The sequence below is a fragment of the Sabethes cyaneus genome, chromosome 3 (assembly GCF_943734655.1).
Source record: "Sabethes cyaneus chromosome 3, idSabCyanKW18_F2, whole genome shotgun sequence".
NCBI lineage: Eukaryota > Metazoa > Arthropoda > Insecta > Diptera > Culicidae > Sabethes > Sabethes cyaneus.
In genome coordinates this window covers 73187179-73209926 of record NC_071355.1, presented here as the reverse complement: position 1 = coordinate 73209926, position 22748 = coordinate 73187179, and positions in this window count along the sequence as shown.

Sequence of the window (22748 nt, the reverse complement as noted above, 5' to 3'; positions counted from 1 at the left end):
GATTACTACTTGATTAATCGAACTAATCGATTATCCGCTAAAATAATCGATTAATTTTTAATCGATTGCAGGGACGTTAAATGTACTGGTTGGTGACAAAAATTTGAAGACTTTTACCATTTTATCTTGCTACCAGTCTTGCGACATGTTACTAGTACACAAGCACCGAAAAGAAATGCAAGGATAACGAAAACATCTTTTGTTCTACATGTCAGACACTTTTCGATATGGGGGAAAGAGTGTCACCAGTCTTGAAGACACTTTTTTGTATTCTCTTTTGCTGCTTTGCGTCCGTAAGCCAAACATACAGCTTTCCCCCCAAACAACACGGTTAATAAGAAGGTTCCCAATACAACTTATTCTCTATCACTTCTCCATACTATTTCAACTATAACTGTAAGCAAAAAGCGGCTAATGCATGTCATTTCTACACGACATTTTGTGTGAATGGTCGGCTAACGTATAAAAATGTTTGCTTATTATCATGTACATATTCTGGTTAGTCTCGACACTTATAAGACAGGCACTGCCGGTACAGAAACAGTACAGAGCGATGGTATTAGTTAAGAGTCTAACATGGCATTGCATAATGGTAAATGTAATAGAAAAAGTGTAACCGTTTCGGTCCCTGACGACAACAGAGCGAACACAGGTGCCCTGAGCACTGAGACTAATTTATTCTGCAAATTGATAACATTGAAAACAAACCTCCCGCCGGCAGGGATCACGAGCCTATTACCAAACAAAGGCTAGACATACGCAGACTGGTGCCGTAATTAATCGAATTCCTGTTGTGTATAAATTTTGGGCAAAAATGAAGGGTATAATTTACCGGCGAATTTATGCTGCTGGCTGGCTTGTATGTTTTCACATGCGCAAATAATTCGACAGCAGCAGCGACGGCGACTGTTATTAGTCACAACCAGACAAACAGGGGCCACATGGCTGCCACGGAAGCCGACTGTTGCTACAGTTTACAGCAAATCAAAAAACCAATTGCAAACGAGTGAGTCAAATAAAATAAGGGGGGAACCTATTACTAATGCTTGTCATGATTAGGCGAGCGATTATAAATCGTTTTGAACTTTAACGTCGTCAGACATTCAGCGAAAAAAGTTGATGGGAAAGAGGTCGTCCTTAATATAAACACCACAAAAGTAACAGTTAATGTATAAATTGATTAAGAAAAACAGTCAGCTGGTGTAGCAAAAACCAAAAAAAAACAAACTTTATGGCCGCAACTACATCAAACTATCCATCCTACTGCCCTACATGACAAACCTACTTCTTTACAGGTTCGCAAAAAGCTGCCATCCGGTGCCATTCGCAAGCACATTTATGGCTTCCGGCGCAGCAGTATAGTTTCCATTTCTCCTTCAGTAGGTAACTTCAGCAACCATCATCGCAAGAAAATGTTTGACGTTTTCATAGACGGTAATCAAATTGCTGCTTCTAATGGTGGTGATGCTTTTGCTGCTACCGACAGTAATGGGGATGCTTACCAAGATGGAAATAATACCTGCCGAAGGAATAGAGGTTTGGTTTCTTGGGAAAACATTCTTGTACACAACCCGCGTTATAATTATAGGTTTTAGTTAAAAAATATAAAATGCTACTTAAAAACCAATAATCCATCTGGGTTAAAACCACTCTAATAAAAAAAAATCCATCATATATTATTTTAAATAACCTAAATATTTTCTACTAAGTGCGCGCTCACACCATGATTACTAAAGTCATATACTTTGTCAAACACGCTTCATCAAGAAATTTACGGTGAAACTCAAACGAACTGCCGGGCTTGAGTTGGGATTAAAATACATATTTTTTATAACCCTAATAAAATATACGACCTGTGAAGTGTTGCTTGTTAGTGCAAAGCTTAGGGGAATGGAGATGTTAATAAATTTCTGCGGAAAGAAATAAATGTTGCGAAGTACACCAATGCTCCTACTATAGCCCGCTCCATTGAGTTTAATAAGGAAAGACGTAAAGCCTTATAGACAAAAATTGGATCACAAGAAAAATAAAAAGAACCACCCGTACATTACGTGGATATTTTGGGGCGTGGCAAGAGAGTATTTCGAATTGTCCACTGTTTTTGGAAATCGCAACGAACACGCAGGAATTTTACGTAATTCACCAAAAAGAATGATATCCGGGTAGCAGATGATGTATTGGTAAGTGAAAGGGAGAGATAATTTCTACGGTCAATAATAATGTAATAGGTATTGTAAGTGTGTCAGGTCATCAGCAACGCAAGAACTAGAGCTCATGGCATCTGTGCCTGGTGAAATTTTTCTTACCTTTAACATGTAATTATTTCTCAGGTAACTCTTCAATGTCTGCATAGTACAAGTATAACTGGACGACTTTCCCGTAGTGCTGGTTAAAAACAGAAATAAGGGAATAAGTGGACCACGTATATATAGACAATTGAAGGGAGAAGGCTGTGTATAAAATATGTTTTTTGATTGATTAGAAAGCGTTTTTTTCTTGAATAAGTATTGTAAGCGTTTACCTACTATCTCTACTTTAATTGCATTCTCACTTAAGGAAAAGTTATAAAACCGCTGCAAAACTTTGCTTACAAGCGGTAGGAGAAACAGAATTAAATTAAATTACAAAATTTAACTAAGTTATTCCGGCTCTCACAATTCTACTTACGAGTATTCTTGAATCTATGCACGATTCTACACCATTTTTCTACAATAATTTCGTTTATTGCGTATCAGAAAAATCAGAAGGGTTGTGCACAAGACACGACCGCATAGGTGACGTAGGACTGAAAAATTTGCGCAAAACTTTTCTGCAGTTTACAATACAAAAGAAGAACACTGATAATAAAGCACGTACAACGGATTACCTACGAATGACCGAAACACAAATGGCCGTATTACGAATGGCCGAATCACAAAAGGCCGAATCACAAATGGCCGAATGTCATATTCGACCGAAAATATTCATAGCCTTCAACCTGCGCAAACGCTGGGTACATACTGTCCTTACTCGCTGCCGCTCGTTCGGACTTAACTAAGGGATAATCCCTAATAGACAGTAACCCTAGGAAAATGCATGCACCCAAATAGTAGTGGTTTCTGCGGAGGGCTGCCCCCTCGCAGTGGCCGGCGCTTTCGACGGCGGGTCACCGGCGCACACTCACGGCCTACGGCCGTCCCGCCCTGAATCATCTAGGAAACATTTGTTACTAACACGGTAAATACGTCTCGCACCTTATAATGAAGATGTATTTATAGTCAAGGAATATGAAGTAAAAACCAGTATAAAAATTATCTTTCGTAGGTATATGCTTATATTATAATTGTAATCTTATTCTTACTGCCATGGATTTTCATAAAGAAGTAAATGCAGTAAACTACAAGTTTATTACCCTATTACTAAAGCGGCCGAAATATTTCGTTCAATATCCCGCCGTGTCCATCTTTGTTGACCGCACATAGCAAAGCCAACAGTTGTGTCCATTGTTGTTGAACACGGTTTGCTTTCCGCACGGTAGTTGGTAGTTGTCCTGTGAAAAATGAGTGCATCCGGCAATTCATCCGATGTTGCTGGTTTCAACAACGAAGAAAGTGCACCTGTCGTTAAAATTGTGTTGTCGGATTGTGTTGTTGTTTTTCATTTCATACAAAATATAATAAAACAATTAAATATACGCGGACTAAAACAATTACTCGACCAACACAGACATATTCATGGCGATAAAACGGTTTGTTTGGCAGGTTTGTTGATAAAGTACTTTTATTTGATGTTTTTATAATGTAATAAAAATTCTAGGCTTTGTCTTTTCTGCCGCAAAATCGGTTACAGGAGGCGTACGACGCGATGGAAGGAACGATGCCTGAAGAATTGAAAAATTTCCTTACATATTTTCGGAATACTTACATAAGTGGGAGGAACCGGAACAACAGGCCATTGTTTCACCCCACTCTGTGGTCAAATTTTACGCCTGTCATTGACAAGCTACCGCGGACCACAAACAGCTTGGAAGCATGGCACCAACGATGGACAACCATTGTTGCTTCCAATCACCTATCAATGACCAGGATCATCACAGAGCTGCGGGTGGAGCATCAGGCGATAGAAGGGAACATCCTTAGAATTCTTCAGGGGGATGTTCCGAATTCGCGAGAAATAGACGAAAAAATCTACTCGAAATGTGTTAATGCTCACAAAATGAGCAGCAAAAATTTTGTTGACGCAGTTGCGCTTTTATTAAGCGCTAAAAAAAGGCGTTCGTAAAGCATGTTTTGTTTGTTTAATAGTAGTAGTTTGTTTTGATTAAAGTTATTTGTTAACTACTTGCCAATTCATGGTTTTGCCTTTCTACTATATAAATATATAGTATAAAGGTATAGAAATCACTTGAAAAACCGGAAATGGAAAGAAGGTCCTGCGGGCCGAATGTCATATACCATTCGACTCAGTTTCGAAAACTGAGCATTTTCTGTGTGTGTGTATGTATGTGTGTGTGTGTGTGTGTGTGTGTGTATGTAACGCTTTCAATCTCACTCACTTTTCTCGGAGATGGCTGGACCGATTTTAATGTTCTTAGTGTCAAATGAAAGGTCTAGGTGTCCCATAGGTTGCTATTGAATTTCATACTGATCGGACTTTTAGTTCAAAAGTTATGTATAAAAATACGAAAAATATGGGACTTCATTATCTCACAGGTCCCTTAACCGATTTGAACAAAATTGATTGCATATGAAAGAGGAGTCTTGCAAACCCTTAACTTTCAAATTTCATGACGATTGGACTTGTAGTTTGAAAGTTACATAAAGAAATGTGAAAAAATAGTATTTAAAACATATTTTTGAAACATATAAACATTAATTCAATGAAAAACATCACACATTTTATTATTATTTGAAAATTACTGCTGAAATCTATCAAACGAAACCGAGTTATTTAAAATCGGACGGTTCATTCAAAAGTTATTCAAACTTTAACACTTAAGCACCGTATATTAAACCGTTAAAACGTGTGAAATCAAAACATATCAATCAAATGTTGATTGTATTCAATGTATGTATGTATGTAGGTATGTATGTATGTATGTATGTATGTATGTATGTATGTATGTATGTATGTATATATGTATGTATGTATGTATGTATGTATGTATGTATGTATGTATGTATGTATGTATGTATGTATGTATGTATGTATGTATGTATGTATGTATGTATGTATGTATGTATATATGTATGTATGTATGTATGTATGTACGTGTGTGTGTGATGACAGTTTGCAATTTTTAAATTTGCATTGAAATTCAAGAAAAGTGAGAAACATGTCAATTGTCTGAAGTTTTTGAAGCCTCTTAGTGGAATACGAACTCTGTAATTAAAGAAAAGAAAAAACTTTTACCGACTACATTCCACTATTTAATATTCATTCGCGACAGATACGTACACGCTTTGAAATAAGACACTGATGAAGCTTGCACGTCGTAGGCGAACTACGTATCTGTTCCAAATAAATATTAAATAGTGGGATTCAATCGGAAAGTTTTTTCTTTCTTTGCAAAGAAAAGCAGGTAATTTAAGCATGTAGGTATAGTGGTGTATAGGATTAAAGTGTGTTGATTTTACCAAATAAATTTATACAAATTTCAAACAAATTTTGCGCATCAATAGATGCTCTTTTCAATCATTAGATATTAGAGCTTAGAAATGTTATATGAAAAATAGGAAGTAAACGGTGCACGGTAGTACTTTTGTAAGATTTGTTTTCGTTAGTGACATTTTAAAGGACAGATGTCTTATGTCATGTATCATGTTTTAATAAATAAATCCGAAATGACAAGCGCTGGAAATCATGTCGATCATACTTTTCATTCTCAAGCATGTTTATGGCGCAGCTTTTGCACTATTTTTCGACCTCATCTAGTTTTCCTAACTAGTTTCCCTCTAACATTGTAAAAACGATGCGATCAAGCTAATGACTATCTTTTTATGAAATCAAAACTTGAGCTTCTTTTGAATGTACAAAAGAAGCTCAAGTTTTGATTTTTATGCAAAAATAATTATCTGAAGGAGCACCAGCTAAGAAATTTCTCTTTTTCATATCTAATGCTCTATTCAGTTATTTTTTCTAATTCAGATACAGTCGATATTTGTATAACGCGGGTAATTGGGACCGCGTTATAAGAAGCGCGTTATACAAGTATACGTAGCATATGGAAATTGAGTTAATTGGGGCTATACCTGAGTTTTACGAAATTTTGAATCAACACGACCATGGTTCCTTTGGGAAAGATGTCAAGTATATATTTTTCCATCTTACAGTTGCTTGGCGAGACAGAAAAAATCCCCCCTTGGTCTTCCAGAGCTTCCGGAACATCCGGTAAATTTTCATTTCTGTGAAGTCTTCTCATAGCTTCTAAATTCTTTTTAAAGTCCCTTTCGCTTATTATGTGGCATAACATCAGTAAAGTAAACAATACGTGCTATTGAGAAGCCAACATGCGATTCTCCGACAATTACGGAACATCCGTAAAAGTGGTCAACGAACGAAAATTGTTCTTTGAGATTGGAATTATGTTCATTCAACCTCGAATTGAACTATGTGAAAAAGGAATATAAATTCAGCGGTTTATGACTTAACCTGGCCATTATGAAATGCATCAAAAGATCCGACATTAAATGATTAAATTTGATGATCAAGGGCATCGAACTGCTTATCACGTTGACGAAAGCAACAAAATTTTCGTAGCCTGTTCGCTCTTACAAGAAGCTCCATTCTGAATTGTCCAGGAAAAGGTGAAAACAAAAGCAATAACACTTCTCTATCACTTTTTCTCAGGCAAAACCTATAAAAATATTAGATACCGGCAACGCGGATTTCGGAATGGCCATGGCTAACTACGATGGTTAGATTTCTGTTAAAATTTTGCCAGAAGTGCACAATACTTGGTGAAGAGCTTATACTAAAGTTTATATATTTGCTATTAGATTTGTAAGTATAGTAATTGTTACCGAAAGTTCAGTTTACTATACCACATCTATCAAATTACACTAGCAAAATTGGTAATTTCAACAAACTCGCGAAATAACCTCGTTTATTTGTCATCGAACATTTGCAGTATTCCGAAATGTTTTATATCAAACCTTTTTCAAATTGCAGCGCGGACTTCAACATGAATTTTCACTTATTGTTCACTTTGACGGCAAATCCTAATTTTCCAGTGAACGTTTTGGTGGCCATGTCGAGTCGTGAGCGGCCTATTTAGTTGAGGATTGCTGATATTCCATTTCATTTTGAACTGTTACAAATTAAAAAAAACTTGCATTTCCAGTGACCAATTTCAGGTAAGCTTTGAATTTTCTCCCGGTAAACCATCCAATGGCCAAATTGAGTCACAAATAGTCCAAATATACTTCTAGTGTAGTCAAATTACACTCAAAATATTCACGATATATTCTGAATTTTTCGGAGGACCACCTTATGGCTTTCTAAGGTCGCTTATTTATTACTTTTTTTTTAATTCGTATCAATTACCCGACTTTAGTTACTTCAAAAATATTTTACCAATTTTAACCCACTTAACCAATACGAAAATTTCAACGGATACTCCGGAATCTCCAGCAGGCCAACCCGTAACTTTGTGGTTTCCGTATATCACTTAGAGAGTCAACTGTTATATGCCCTACAACTTCTTAAAAGACACCACGGTTATATCTGTTCAAAATCGCTCAAAATTCGAGTTTAGCCCCAATTAACTCAATATCCATATGCTACGTGTATTTGTTATACGCGGAAAACCGCGTTATAGAAATATCATGGCACCCGCGCTATAGAAATCCGCGTTCTACAAATCCGCGTTATACAAATCTCTACTGTATGTTGCAAAATTGAAGCCAAGCAAACTAATAGTAAAATTTTCAGATTAATCATTTTGTTGTAGATATCCTTTTTCTTCAAAAGCGAGGTATAATAATAATTTTTCTGCACTCTTGTTTTTCAAAGATGCTAACTTTTGAACGCATGGTATTAATATCAAAATATCAAAACATCTGCTATGAACACATATTTCATATTGTCAATTCAAAACAAAACAGTCTAAGTTAGTTAGATACTGATGAAGGTCACACGTCGAGACCGAAATACGTATTTATCAATAAAACACAGTAGTAGAAATAAAGGATATAAATAACTTTTTATTTTACTTCTTTTTTATCAATTCAAAACAAGTTTCGTATGTTGCTCTGAAACCCGAAAGTTAAGGCCGCCTGTAGACCCGTTAGAGGGTTAATTTCTAATTTTCTATATATATTCATTCAAGTCTGCAAAAATTATCTTTTGTGTTAACATTATTTTTCTATAAATCACGTAAATATTATAAAACTAAATAAGATGTTCATCAAATAACGCTTACAAGTATTTACGCACCGAACGAAAGAAAATATAATTATTCTACGCAATACGTTGTGAATTTTACTGGCAAATAAGGATTTCGAGGAATACGGAACGGATATTTAAGAAAATAGTCAAGTTAATTATAGATGTTTCTGAGAAATTAAATAATGATTATTGTGGCAGTAGAAAGGCTAGGTCACGCCGCTAGGTGGATTAATTCGGGTTTTTATTGAGTAGTTATTTAGGCATTTCGAAAAATTTCGGCGTTTCGATTTCGGCCTTTCGTGATTCGACCTTTCGAGATTCGCCCATTTGTGATTCGGCCTTCTGGGACTGCTATTGAAATTCGGCCATTTGGATTTCGGCCATTCGTGATTCGGCCATTTGTGTTTCGGCCATTCGGTACCAGCCCTGTGCAACCTGCAGACGTTTCGGAAGTCGCAAAAAATGTCACCCGTGACCAGAAAATTTATTTCCGTCATTTGTTGGTCGTCCGCAACTTTTCCCTCGTTGCCTGTGTTATTATGGTAATAATTGGGCAAGAAAATATAATAAACTCTTCAATCGTTGTGCGGCCCTTAAAAGGACCGATTGTTTGATTATCATAACTCCAGCTTGCAATAAACTTGCACTAACGCACCTAACGTAATTCTTTTTTCGGTAAATTGAACGTAAATTGTAGTACCGATGACCGCAAACCAGGCACGGCTTGTTGCAACGGACCAACCGGAAAGCCTCAGCAGCTATGCGATCGACGCAGCTGTTCGTGTATGGTCCTGAGTCACGATGAAATACCACTCCAAGTAGCCAACTGCAAGTGACGTGGGATGATTCTGGTCGTTTTGTTATCCCGAGCAGCATATTTCCTGCCAATTCCAGAACGTCAGCAGCCAGATATTTCATCACGGCAGCGAGACAAGTGCTCCAGCTCCAACACGCTCAGCATACTTTCCTTTCCTCAGCAGCCGATGAACACGACCAACTGACGACGATGTGCACCGTAAGGCAAACAATGTTTCAAATACAACCTTCAAAATTATGCCAAGGACGTGACTCGAAAACTGCCTGTCCGATCCGATGTGTCGCAAGCTAGCTGCTTGCCGATGTGTCACCAACGAAAGCCGCTGACCGACCGACGATGCACAGTAAAAGAAATAGCAGCCAAAACCATATCGTTCACTGGCGGATGAGTCGATGGATTCTTCGGTTTGTTGGCGTCTCGCTTGGTGAATTTGGATGTCTTCGTTGCCTTATCCGGGGAAATAGCTACAGCTGAAGCTCAACAATTTTCGATCGGATTCTATAGGGCGTAAATTAAATACAACCATAAGGAAGCTTAACCCATAGCTCATATCGTATATATTTCTGTCATCCGTGCTAAGTAAGCACTGACGAGGGAAGGCAAAAATATAAAAATAATTCAATTCTTCAATGACGCGCATTGAAAATCAATAGTTTTCTATGTTTTCAATATTTTCCAAATCGATTTTCCGGTGTAAATATCTTGGAAATCTATTGAAAATTGTCTGAATTAGAAGCCGAAGCGTGAAAACGCATTTCCACTTTGATGACGTCATTTCCAACACCCAATCACGAAGCGAGAATTCTGGTAAAACAAGTTCATTATTTTCAATTTTTCAATAGTTCAACATCAAGAATCCATACTTTTCTTCATTTGGGCCAATTCCTAGAAGATTTTCCAATCGATTGGTGTAAGAATATTGAAAATCGATCGGGAAACCACTAAGCGTTCAAAACCTGACTACTTTTCGAGAAAGATTTTTTGGAATTACCCCCCATACCAGCTACCTTCCTGAAAGACGTAGTCCTACGTCAAAAGTGACAAAGTTTTGCTTCATACTAGGCTGAGAATTATTTGTTTTGATTAAACTTAGACCAACTTAATCTAATCAAATCTTATATGTCGGCAGCCAATTCAAGCATAATGAAAAATGACGATTAGGACAAGACATGAATCTTTCATTTTTCATGAAAGCGGCCAATTACGCAGATGGTTTTTTGCTGTGCCAATGGTTTTATAATTTTTGTGATGAATCTAGTAAAACCATTTCGAATTGCTGCACTGCAATCAACCATAACACAGCAGCTGCCCAGTAGGAATTGTCCGACGGACGTCGGCCGACACAAGCGAATCCTTTACTTGCGCCTGTCCAACGTCGTGCGACAAATTCTTACTGGAAGGTATCACGCCGTACACCATGGGCAATTAGTGTACATCTTCATGTATATTTGTAAAAGGCGCGCGAAAATAGTCAAAACTAGAGGTTTAGTAAAAAGTGAATAACAATTAAATTGCAGATTCAGTATAGACGTTCAAACAATATACACAAAAAATACACAACCTTAATTGCTCAAAACAAGAGCAACAACTGACGGACGAACTCACTGGGTTCAAGTTCCGCACACATCGGCAACGGAAGGGCGCTTTAAATCGCAATCAACCTGATCCGATTGGTATTAATCACATCAAAGCCGGCTAATCGCTATCCACACTAGTCGCAACTTGTCACGGCAGAAGGTGGCATGCAAAATTAATTGAAATTTAACACGGCTTTCGGTTGGCTATTCGACACCCACACATTCCATCCCCGGTATGCGGTTCGATAGGGACTGGGCTGGGATGGGCCGGCCCATACGATAGGGGTAAATCCCATAGCTTTCTCCGTATTTGGGTCCGTTTTCAGTTTCACTAGCCTCCATCAACAACAACGGTATGTCGGCATGTCGAATGTGTACAGTCGTAAATATAAACGAAAAAGGATCGGAATGGCTAATGAATGATCTTGGTGTGCTTTTCCCACTCTCGCTCGGTCGTATTACTGCAATTACGGACATCCAAAACATTGGGAAGTTTCCGGATACCTCAGGCAAATGCTGTAAAAGCGTAATTGGATTAGGAAACAAATCGTCCAAATACAATTAACTAACGTTTTAACGACAAGGATGCCTCCTGCTCGTATCCATCGCCATCATACGAACAAAATAAGGAAATGCGCAGTGGGTACTGCTTTGGCAAAGGAAATTGATTTTGGAAACCACTGATTTGGTTGTTCATGTTGTTTGAGTTTTGGACAAATACTGTAGTAGAAGACAGTAATTTTCCTAGAATAATTAAAAAAATGACTTCATAACTTTTGAATTAATTTTCGTGTTTTTGAAACTGTAAGTTATTACTGATGCAGTAAGTATTGTTCAATAATAATTTAAATATTTTTAACAACCTGAACAGGACATCCGCGTTTGCTTCCGATAGCCGGTTGTGATGATACGCGCATGCATGCAGAGCATGTTCATTATTTTCTCGCCTATGGCACAGTTGGCAGCAAAAACTTCACACCATAATTTACCTCCGAACCGGCCGGAAAGTTGCGGTACAGTAGGTACTTTCCTCGCAATGAATAATTTATGTCCTCGCATGCGGGTTGCTGCTAGTTGTTCGCAGGTCAATTTCGGAAACCTGGTGTTGCTGTTGGGATGATTTGTCGAAAAGTTTCCCGCATGTTTTTGCGATCGTGGTGTGACTGAGCTGTGACACCCGCTAATAGGACATGTGCCGAAGTTAACGAATAATTTGTGAAAAGTAAAGCAGACATCGACGGCAATTTTTTCTTATTTGATGACTGCCTTATTTCAGTAGCAAAATGGTGAATGGCGCAAGGGATACTCTTTTTCAACAGTAATTTATGCCTGTTTTCCACTCGAATTACGTCCAAACGCACCAGCCCTCGAGCTTTTTACTCGTTCCTCCGTTTGATTCACGCTGCAGGTCGGATGAGAGGGTCCTTTTCACAATCAGTCCCATGTCACTTATCGCCGGAGGAGGTTATTATTTTATGTCGTGAAGCCGTACTGTTTCTGCGCACGTTGCTGTTTGTTAGAGCGTCGGAGGGGTCCGGAGCAGGCACAGCATGCACTGCTGGAATGAGGAACATCTCGACGGACACTCCATTTTTTGCTCAGTCAGTACTCAGTATCGATTAATCTGAGTCATCTGTCGAATAGATTTGGTTTGGGTATAACCATTTTTCATTATTATTGATTAATGGAAATGCTAGCACCAGTGGCCCTAAATTAGAGAGAATTGAGTTCGATTTTTGATAATTATTTCATGACGCACGTCACATACATTGGTATATCAAACAAAACAAATGAGTACAAGACTGTTAGCCACAAAGAAACTCGGAAAAAGCAAGCAGATGAGGTAGATAACCCAGTAGTTGGGAATAGTAGTCTGACCAATTAAATTTTGAATGAATTTCAATGGCACTGTTTGTACCAACGCACAGCGGGATATTTTTCGGGAAAAAGTTCTTTATCTCAATATCTCCAAATACCACTGGGGTACAGTTAATCTTATCAAAAGAAAATTTTTTTTAAAGATTCCAATGATTGTGGATATAGTAGTCTTTAGACCCAAATTTTTCCGATTCGAGTTTTAAATTGAGGGTTAAAGGGTCTTCATTTCACCAAAACTATAAGAAACGAATCTCTCATGAAAATATTTTCCTTATATACTTCAACGTTTGAAATTCACCAAACTGAGAGTTCCCCGTTTATCTTTTGTCGGTGATATGAATATCTTCAGTCTGATTAGTTCTATAGCTGATGCCAGTATACTTCAACAGTAAATGGACAGTTTTGCAGATTGATGATAGCACGAACCGTATGAAGGTTAATCCAAGCTTCTCAATTAGTGTATTCAAGCCTCGAATATTGCTGTCAAGTTTGGAATCCTTACTAAATATCACAATGGAGTTGACAGAATCGAGGCAATACAGCGGATTTTGTGCACTTTGCGCTTCGACGTCTTTTATGGAGAAACCCGTTCCGGCTATCAGATTCAACGAAGAATTTTACGCAGCCATGGGTTTCTGTAAATTCCAGCCAGACGAATGAATTACGAGACCTACGGTAGTATAGTTGGAATAATTCGATTGTTCAACAGAGTTGCCGAAGGGTTTGATTTTTAATTTGTCCAGGGAAACAATTTAATTAAATTTGATGGCAATTTTAATGAACAATCGAACTCCTACAAGGTAGTTGTTAAGCCAAAAAGGACATCTATTTGGTTTATTTTATTTAGTTAGCTATCCAAATACTTTTACGGCAAGGTTTGGGATATGGTGTAATTCCAAAAAATCGAAAAATAGCGTCACGAAAAATGATAGGTTTCGAGCGCTAATAGCTTAGCGGTTTCCCAATCGATTTTAAATAATCTGGTACCAATCGATAGGAAAATCTTCTACGCATCGCCTCCAATATTGAATTTGGGATACGGAACAGCTACCGGAGGAGTGGAAAGATGGGGTTATCTGCCCGATCTAAGGGCGACAAGTTGGACTGTGAGAACTATCGAGCGATCACCGTTCTCAATGCCGCTTATAAAGTGCTGTCCCAAATCATTTTCCGCCGTCTATCACCAATTGCGAATAGATTTGTGGGAACTTATCAAGCCGGCTTCGTCGAAGGTCGGTCTACAACGGATCAAATATTTACACTGCGGCAAATCCTCCAAAAGGGCCGTGAATACAGAGTTCCCACGCATCATTTATTCGTTGACTTCAAAGCCGCATATGATACCATCGACCGGAAAGAGCTATGGAAAATCATGGACGAAAACAGCTTCCCCAGGAAGCTCATCAAACTGATTAAATCTACGATGGATGGTACGCAGTGCTGTGTTCGGATTTCGGGTGGATTGTCAAGTTCATTCGAATCACACAGAGGGCTTCGTCAAGGTGATGGTCTTTCATGCCTGCTGTTCAACATAGCGCTACAAGGTGTTATGAACCGAGCGGATATCAACACGCGGGGCACGATATTCAACAAATCTAGTCAATTCGTCTGCTTTGCCGATGACATGGATATTATCGGCAGAACATCTGTGGCGGTGGCTGAACAGTACACCAGACTAAAGCGCGAAGCAGAAAAGATTGGATTAAAGGTAAATACCCCAAGTAGCACTTGTAACTAATCATAAAAATAAAAAAATACAAAAAGGTTGCACAGCGGTTACATTTAGGATACTTGTAACGAGTTAGGTTACATAAAATTAAAAATAGTTACTTTTTAGTTTTCTAGTGACAAAAATCTCAAAAAGTTACCAGGTAGTTACCAAATGACCAAATTGAAACCTTTTTTTCGAACTGTCAACAACTTGGTCGTCGCAAAACAGTCACCTTTCAGTTACGAGTTACCAAATAGTTATCAAGTGACACAAATGAAACCTTTTTCCAAACTGTCATCAACTTGCTGGTCGCAAAACAGTTAATTTTCCGTTACGAGCAGTTACGAAGTCAAAAAAAGTCGGCTAGTAACATTTTCGCAACAATTTGTTCACTGTTCCTTGTAAACACAACGGATTAAGGAAAAACTAGACCTAAAGAATATTGCTAATGGTAAAGATAAACAATTGGTACACGGGTTGTGAAATGCTCTTGTAAATGCGTTTATTTACTTAATTGATGGTACTTGGAATCTTCTCCGCCCAGACATTGGTATTAAGTAAACAAATGATGATTATTCTCAAACGTCAAAACGATCAAGTTACATCGAAACGAAACCGGCAATGAAAATAGGTTACAGTGTAACTTAGAAATGACGACATAAGAAATAAGTGACTACAACAGATTTAATATTGGTTACCGTATAACCGATACCGTAACCAGGTCGAAGGCTAAGGTTACGTACAACTAGAATGTAACTGAAATGTAACCTTCTATGATTAACACTGGTGGTAACTGTTTTATTCAAACTGAAACTATTCTTTGATATTAAATTAACACTTTCTTTTCACAACAATCACTAAAAATACCTTTTCCCGATATCAACAATGTGAACAATGAAAATCATTTCATGCAATATGCCGAAAACGATACAAAACTTCAAGGACGATGGTGTAGTAGTTAGAACCAAAGGCAAAATGGCTATGAATTTTACTGTGATAGGAGTGATAGCGAAAACAATTTGATTTTTAATGGTTTCTAGGTGAATGCTCCACTAATTCATTATTGCTAAGAATAAATTTAAAAAATCAAAAAATTAAAATTAAAATTTTTATATTTGATTTACAAAACATCAATGTTTCAAAGAAGTAAGTAACGAAAAGCTATATTAAATAAGAGCGCGTGAATTTTTCAAAGCTAGAATCATGCATTTCACCATAAATTTGAAATTGCATTAAAATTTGTGTTGAAATAATAATTTATACACTCTTCTATATTCAACAGTTAAATTTACTGCTTGACGTTGACAGCCATAGATTGAAATAATAAACCTGCTACATTTTCGCTATGCAATAAAAGTTACAAGATAACTAATTTGCCACCAATTGAAAGTCAATTTACAGTTTATGTGTAACTTCAATTGTAACCATTTTGTAACTATACATGTTACATATTGGTTATTGAGTAACTGTTAATGCAACCAGATTTAGTTACATAAGTTGCGCTATTTCGGTTACACAACTGTTATATTTTAGGTTACTGTAACCGAAGTTTTACATTTAAATTTGTCGCATATCAGCCGCTGCGACCCAATTGTGACAACGTGTGCTACTTGGGACGTCTAAAACAAAGTACATGCTGGCCAGCGGAACCAAGGCCGAACGACACCGCTTGGGCAGTAGTATATTAATCGACGGCGATGAATTTGAGGTAGTCGATGAATTTGTCTACCTTGGCTCACTGGTAACGGCGGACAATGATACCAGCCGTGAGATTCGGAGGCGTATTATCAGCGGAAGTCGTGCTTACTATGGGCTCCACAAGCAATTGCGGTCGAGCAGACTAAGTCCCCGTACAAAGTGCACCCTGTACAAGACGCTTATTAGACCGGTTGTTCTCTACGGGCATGAAACATGGACAATGCTCGAGGAGGACCTGCGAGTGCTCGGAGTTTTCGAACGACGAGTGCTAAGAACGATCTTCGGTGGCGTACAGGAGAACGGAGTATGGAGGCGTAGGATGAACCATGAACTCGCACAGCTCTATGGCGAACCCAGTATCCAGAAGGTGGCTAAAGCTGGACGGATACGATGGGCAGGGCATGTTGCAAGAATGCCGGACAACTACCCTGCAAAGATGGTGTTCGCCTCAAATCCGGTAGGATCAAGACGACCAGGAGCGCAGCGAGCAAGATGGTTAGACCAGGTGGAGCGAGATCTGACGGAGAGTACTCGGTGTCCGAGGAATTGGAGAGCGGTAGCCCTCAACCGAGTTGCATGGAGAAATTTTGTTCAGCAGGCTTTGTCTTAGGACGGCAAGCCACCTAAGTAAGTAAGTAATCACCTCCAATATATAAACCTACTCATTTCAAAGTACGCACTATTGAAAAATTGAGAATAATGAAGCATTGTTTAACTAGCAATCCTCGCTTCGTGATTGGTTGCAAAAGACGTCATCATATTTTCAACGTATTTTTAGAAAAAAAAGTGACAAAACCTCCCCATCCCAATAGGTCGAACATTTTTTGCGATGATTGATCCTAGACCAATTTGATATCTGTGCTTGGGAAGAACGCTACAGAGAGTGACAAAGTCTCTTCGTCCCAACAAAATTCCTTACGAACGCGATTAAACCTAGTCCAATTTGATATCTGTGCTTGGGAACTACGTCAGAAAGAGTGACAAAGTCTCCTCGTCCTAACAAAATTCCTTACGAACGCGATTAAACACAATTTGTACAATTTGAAGTCCTGAACGTAAACAATTTTGTTGAAGTGTAAAACCACCCCTTTCATTCAACCAATATCACGTTTAAACATTATTTCTAGTCCAATTCGATATCCTGAAAGTGAAACTTTATAGAAAAGTGAGCGACCACCCTTTCCATTTTTTCCTGTATGGACTCATCACTGCGACCGGGTATGAAATGGGGAAGGCAAATGAGGAGCGTCTAATATAGCTTTAGCCATCCCAAGCCCCTACCTAGCGCCTTCACGTGACCATACCTGGTAATGCTCTATTGAGTAGCCAAGCTAGGAGGTGCGATGCTACGTGGTTCCCGACTGCCTGATCTCAAAACCGCGGTTTTGGGCAGACGGCGAGCCACACGGCCTTGTCAATAGGTAAGCCTAATATAAGTAATTTTAATTTTTTTTTTGTTTTCGTTTTAGCTTATGAAGTATCTCCTGCTATATAGTAAAAACTTTGACCAGAACGAGTTCTAACTGTATATGGATACCAGAATGAAAAAGTTAAATTAATTACTAGAAGCACTTATGGAACCTCAAAGGACGTTACTCTGTTCCATACGAGGGACTGCTGGTGAGATTGTTCTATTTTTGCACATATATACCACATTTCATCTTAATATCATATTATTAATAGTATTATTATTGATATCATAAATGTGGAAGGCTGGATGATGGAGTGGATTGCCAACCTGAATCCTTAAGGTCTGAAGCAAATATGGCACTTCTCAATTCAAAACAAACAAATCATCACGTGGGTTAAAGTTGGTACAGCGAAATTGATTATTACATGGAAGGATCCTAATGCTGGAAGGCGACTCTTATAACCCCGGACTGCGCACAAGTGCCTCTGCTTGTGGGTCCGCCCAATCCCTTTTGGCCCTTCTGTAACAGCATTAGTGTGAAATTCATTTGGTAATCAAATTTGGATCTACTGTAATTCTACCCACATACATTGGCAAGTCCTTGAAATGATGGTGGCTTTCCCCTACTACTACTACTATTACTACTACTACTACTACTACTACTACTACTACTACTACTACTACTACTACTACTACTACTACTACTACTACTACTACTACTACTACTACTACTGTATGGACTCATCACTGCGACCAGTATCGTTTGATGTATTGTGATATCGCCCGGGTGTTTGCTGTATAACCTGCACTGCGTTTATTTTTGCTATAATCGCTATTGAGTGAGCGATATGCTTATGGAATTTTATGCGTACTTGTGTGTAATTAGGTACCCTTCCTTCAATGCTTTTCTCTACTTTACCCATCTTGTTCCACATGACAGCGCTGTCCCCAATTATAGCCCTGGCGCAAATAAGGGGATAATTTTTGCACTGTCAATAGGCCATATCGGGATAACATAGAATTCAGCATGAAGGAAAGGTGGTGATGGGTCTGAGAATAAACCCATGCTAAAGTCACTTTGACATCGAATGGTCTGATTCTACTAAGATTCGATCCCATGACCATTCGCTTGTCGAAGCAGACTCGGTAACCTAACGGCTACAGAGCCCCCCATCCTTTCCATTTGCCAGATTGCATCCATATATTGCAAAAATTTGTTCGGAACTGTTGCCTTGTTCGGAAACAGAGCTAAAGGGATATTTGTGCATGTGACGTGACGCAGCAATTCTCCACGCGAGGAAAATCAGCGACTCTTATCTTATCCGCGAATAATTTAAAACGTTTCATTTGCTGCTTTGCGTCAGTTAGTTACCTGCAATTCTTTATCTAGTTACATAGTCATTACGCATTACGTTTAGATTAATTTCTATCGAAAATGATGGACGAGACAAGGCAGGAGGGATCCGTAAGGTACAACACGTTTTCCAAACAAATTTAGCTTATGTACTTATATAGTAGCTCTCATTCATGAAAATGAGTAAAAAAATGTAAAAAAATTATCTACTTGCAAAAATTTGAATTTCTCAACCTGCAACACAGTCAAGCCATTTTAACATAACAATTGTTTGATGTTATCAATACAGCAAAGTTTCGTTAATTGGTGGTTCGTTAATTGGGCGGTTCGTTAATTGGGCGTTCGCTAATTGGGCTATGTGACAACTTGAATGTCAAAATTGTATGGAATTTTCGAGTTTAGAATTTTCTAACAACTGTCAGTCGGCCCAATTAGCGAATCAGCTGGAGTGCAGTCGTGGCCCAATTAACGAATTCAGGCTGTACACATATAGGGGAACTGCGGGTAAAATGAACAGGGGGGGTAAAATAAACAGGCAGCCAAATACCCAGTAAACCGATTAAAATCTGTTCCAGATCAATAGGTATCTTCTCCTAGAAGTATTTCAAGCTGTTTGAGACAATATGTGGTGATCATAAGCTTTTCAATGTGAAAACAATTGAAAAAGTAAAAAAAAATTGCTGAAACTTGACACCGATGTTAATTTCCACTATTAGTAAATAAGCTATTTTGGCGAAACAAATTAAATTTCGACTATTGGTATCATTTAGTGTTGTTTGCTAATCACTGTCCTGCGGATCTGTCGAAAATTCCAAATATTTTTATCAACTGTTTGTTTATAACAAACTTGAAAACAATTGGTGTTTTGGGGGTAAAATGAACACCTCACTATGGGGGCAAAATGAACAGTGTGCATCATGATGTTTTACTTTCCATTTATCAGCAGCCACAAAATAATTACCATTCAAGCCATAAAAATGATCGAGTCTCTCGAAAAATGACGCAAAAGGACCGAGTGCTGGAAAATCATGCGAGGTAAAAGACAAGCATTGTATGAACGTGTCGAAGATACATTATGTTAACTTTGTGGAGCCCCATTTTAATTCCAACAGCCCTGTTGAATATCTACGGCTTATGTAGAACAATGATAATGTCAAAAAATGCTTAATTTATCCAAACTGCATGTTAACTGTAGTTTTCTATGACATGTTCATTTTGCCCTCACTGCATGTTCATTGTACCCACACGAAAAAAAAAATCAGGCTCGAATGTGACGCTTTCGAAAAAAAGGAATTTTTCATGACAAATCGTCCTTTTTGAAACATTTTTATAAATTGCTAAATGGAATATGAATTCAGCTTTCAATTCATATAGTGCGTTCTGCATTTGGTTGGTTCCTGGGGGAGAAAATGGCGAAATTGCTAAAGTTATTCATTTTACCACCAGTTCCCCTATGTAAATAGTGTTTGATGTTGAAGTAAGATTTGAGACGCTACTAACATTCATTTAAAAATAATCGAATTTTCTCGACCTGCAGCTAGTCTCAACAAATCCTGATTGTAGCATGATGTACATGAAGAATCGTATTATTATATGCGTGGATACATGCTACATAGCCTGCACACCGACACGAAAGATAACGGCCAGCGATGCATCAGTTTTGCGGCTTCCCGAGGCTTGGTGATCAAAAGTACCTTCTTTCCTCACAAAGATATCCACAAGGCCACCTGGAGATCACCTGACCAACGAACCTCGAACCAAATCGACCATATTCTCATCGAGGGCCGGTTTTTCTCGAACATCACCAACGTACGCTCCCTACGGAGTGCGGATATTGACTCGGACCACTACCTAGTAGCAGTACATGTGCGCTCAAAACTATCGGCGGTTTATACCTCGCGAAAAAGTCGCCCTCCTCGGCAAAACATTCGGCAACTAGACAACCCGCGAACTGCCGAAAACTACGCGCGCGTACTGGATAAAGCTCTACCTTCTTCTGTGGAGATAGATGCTTCGACCCTCGAAAACGGACGGAGAAGGATACGCTCGGCCGTCAACGAGGCCGCAACCGCGGGCTAGGTGTGGAAACCTCGAGGGCACGAAATGATTGGTTTGACGGGGAATGCCAAGAAGCGATAGAGAGGGAAAAAGAGCTTGGGAAAACTATCTGAGCATATCCACGAGTGAGAATTTGGCCAAGTATCGACGAGCGAGGAATGAGTTGACCACGATCCTGAGAAAGAAAAAGCGCCAGAAGGAGGACAGAGATCGTGAGGAGCTTGAACAACTATTCCGGGCTAATGATACCCGCAAGTTTTACGAGAAGGTGAACCAAACTCGCAAGGCCCACACACCAAATCCTGATATGTGTAGGGACGAGGGAGGGGATCTAATCACAAACGAGCGCGAGGTGATCGACAGGTGGAAGCAGTTCTTCGATGAACACCTCAATGGCGATATAGCAGCAGGAGACGCAATGGAAGTTAACCTCGGAGTATCTACAAACGACAACAGCGTACCGGCTCCCGATCTCGAAGGGATCCGACGAGAAATCGATCTGCTTAAGAATAATAGAGCCGCCGGGAAGGATCGACTCCCGGCAGAACTTATCAAAAATGGCCAAGAACCGCTAGTAACGGCACTTCACTGGCTAATTTCAAGGATTTGGGAAGAAGAGAAACTACCGGAGGAGTGGATGGAAGGCGTAGTCTATCCCATCTACAAAAAGGGCGACCGGCTAGACTGCTGTAACTACCGCGGCATTACACTGGTCAACGCCGCGTACAAGGTGCTCTCCCAGATTTTCTTGCGTCGTCTATCCCCAATAGCAAGAGAATTCGTAGGGCAGTATCAGGCGGGCTTTATGCTACTTTATGCGGGTCCGTGCTACTACGGATCAAATTTTTACTCTCCGACAAATCCTTCAGAAATGTCGAGAGTAGGGTAATGTCGTTATCGTCGGGCCACTGTTATGGTCGGGCCACCACGATTTGTTCAGTTTTAGTAACTCGTGATACCTTTGTACAAGCATTGTAAAACTTCTTACTGTGACAGCTAACTTTTCACAATATTGCGAGTTTCAATCGTGTATTCAAAACACGCGTACTGAATTCACTGATTGAAACAATACAATAAAAGTTTTGCAGGTGCAGTTAACTTTTCTTCAAGAAATGATTCATGAAATGCAATTATCGGGACAAATATTGAAAATTTATTAAATGTGTTGTGCTCTATTCGAAGGCTATTGAAAAATCCCGTCCAGTTAGGTATTTGGGTAGGGTAATGGGTAAAAGCTACAAAAGCGCTTATTGTAAAGGTCGGGCCACTTGTGTAGCCACGGTTGGGCCACCATAATTTTAAGCACAGAAGCGTCATTTTCGCTGGAGACCGTCATTCGCGGGAAATGTGATAAAATAAAGCCTAATTAGTACAATAAAAACCTAGATTGTTGTTGATTTTTCATTGCAGTAGTACACATCGGAAAACGCGATAGTAGTAATATTGATTTTACAAGATCACCAAAAATTTCGCAAGGATGTTATTAAAAATAGGATATTTATACTTATATGGGCCGTTGCTCACGAAATTCATTCTTTTGATGTCTCTACATAGAGTTTCAATACGTATTTCTTGGATTAAAAGCGGTGGCCCAACCTGTACAACGTGGCCCGAGTATGACAACATTTTTTGTCTTCACGTAAATGCCTATAACTTTATTATTTTTTAAGCAATCAGTTCAAAATTTTCCAGAAGTATAGCTTATTCTTAGACCTTTCCAACGATCTCTTTAGATTTTAAAAAATCTTTTTAAAACGGAAGTTATGGGCGAATGTCAAAAAGGCGGCCCAACCACGACGACATTCCCCTACAACTTGCCCACGCATCATATTTTCATGGATTTCAGAGCAGCATACGATACCGTTGAACGCGAACGG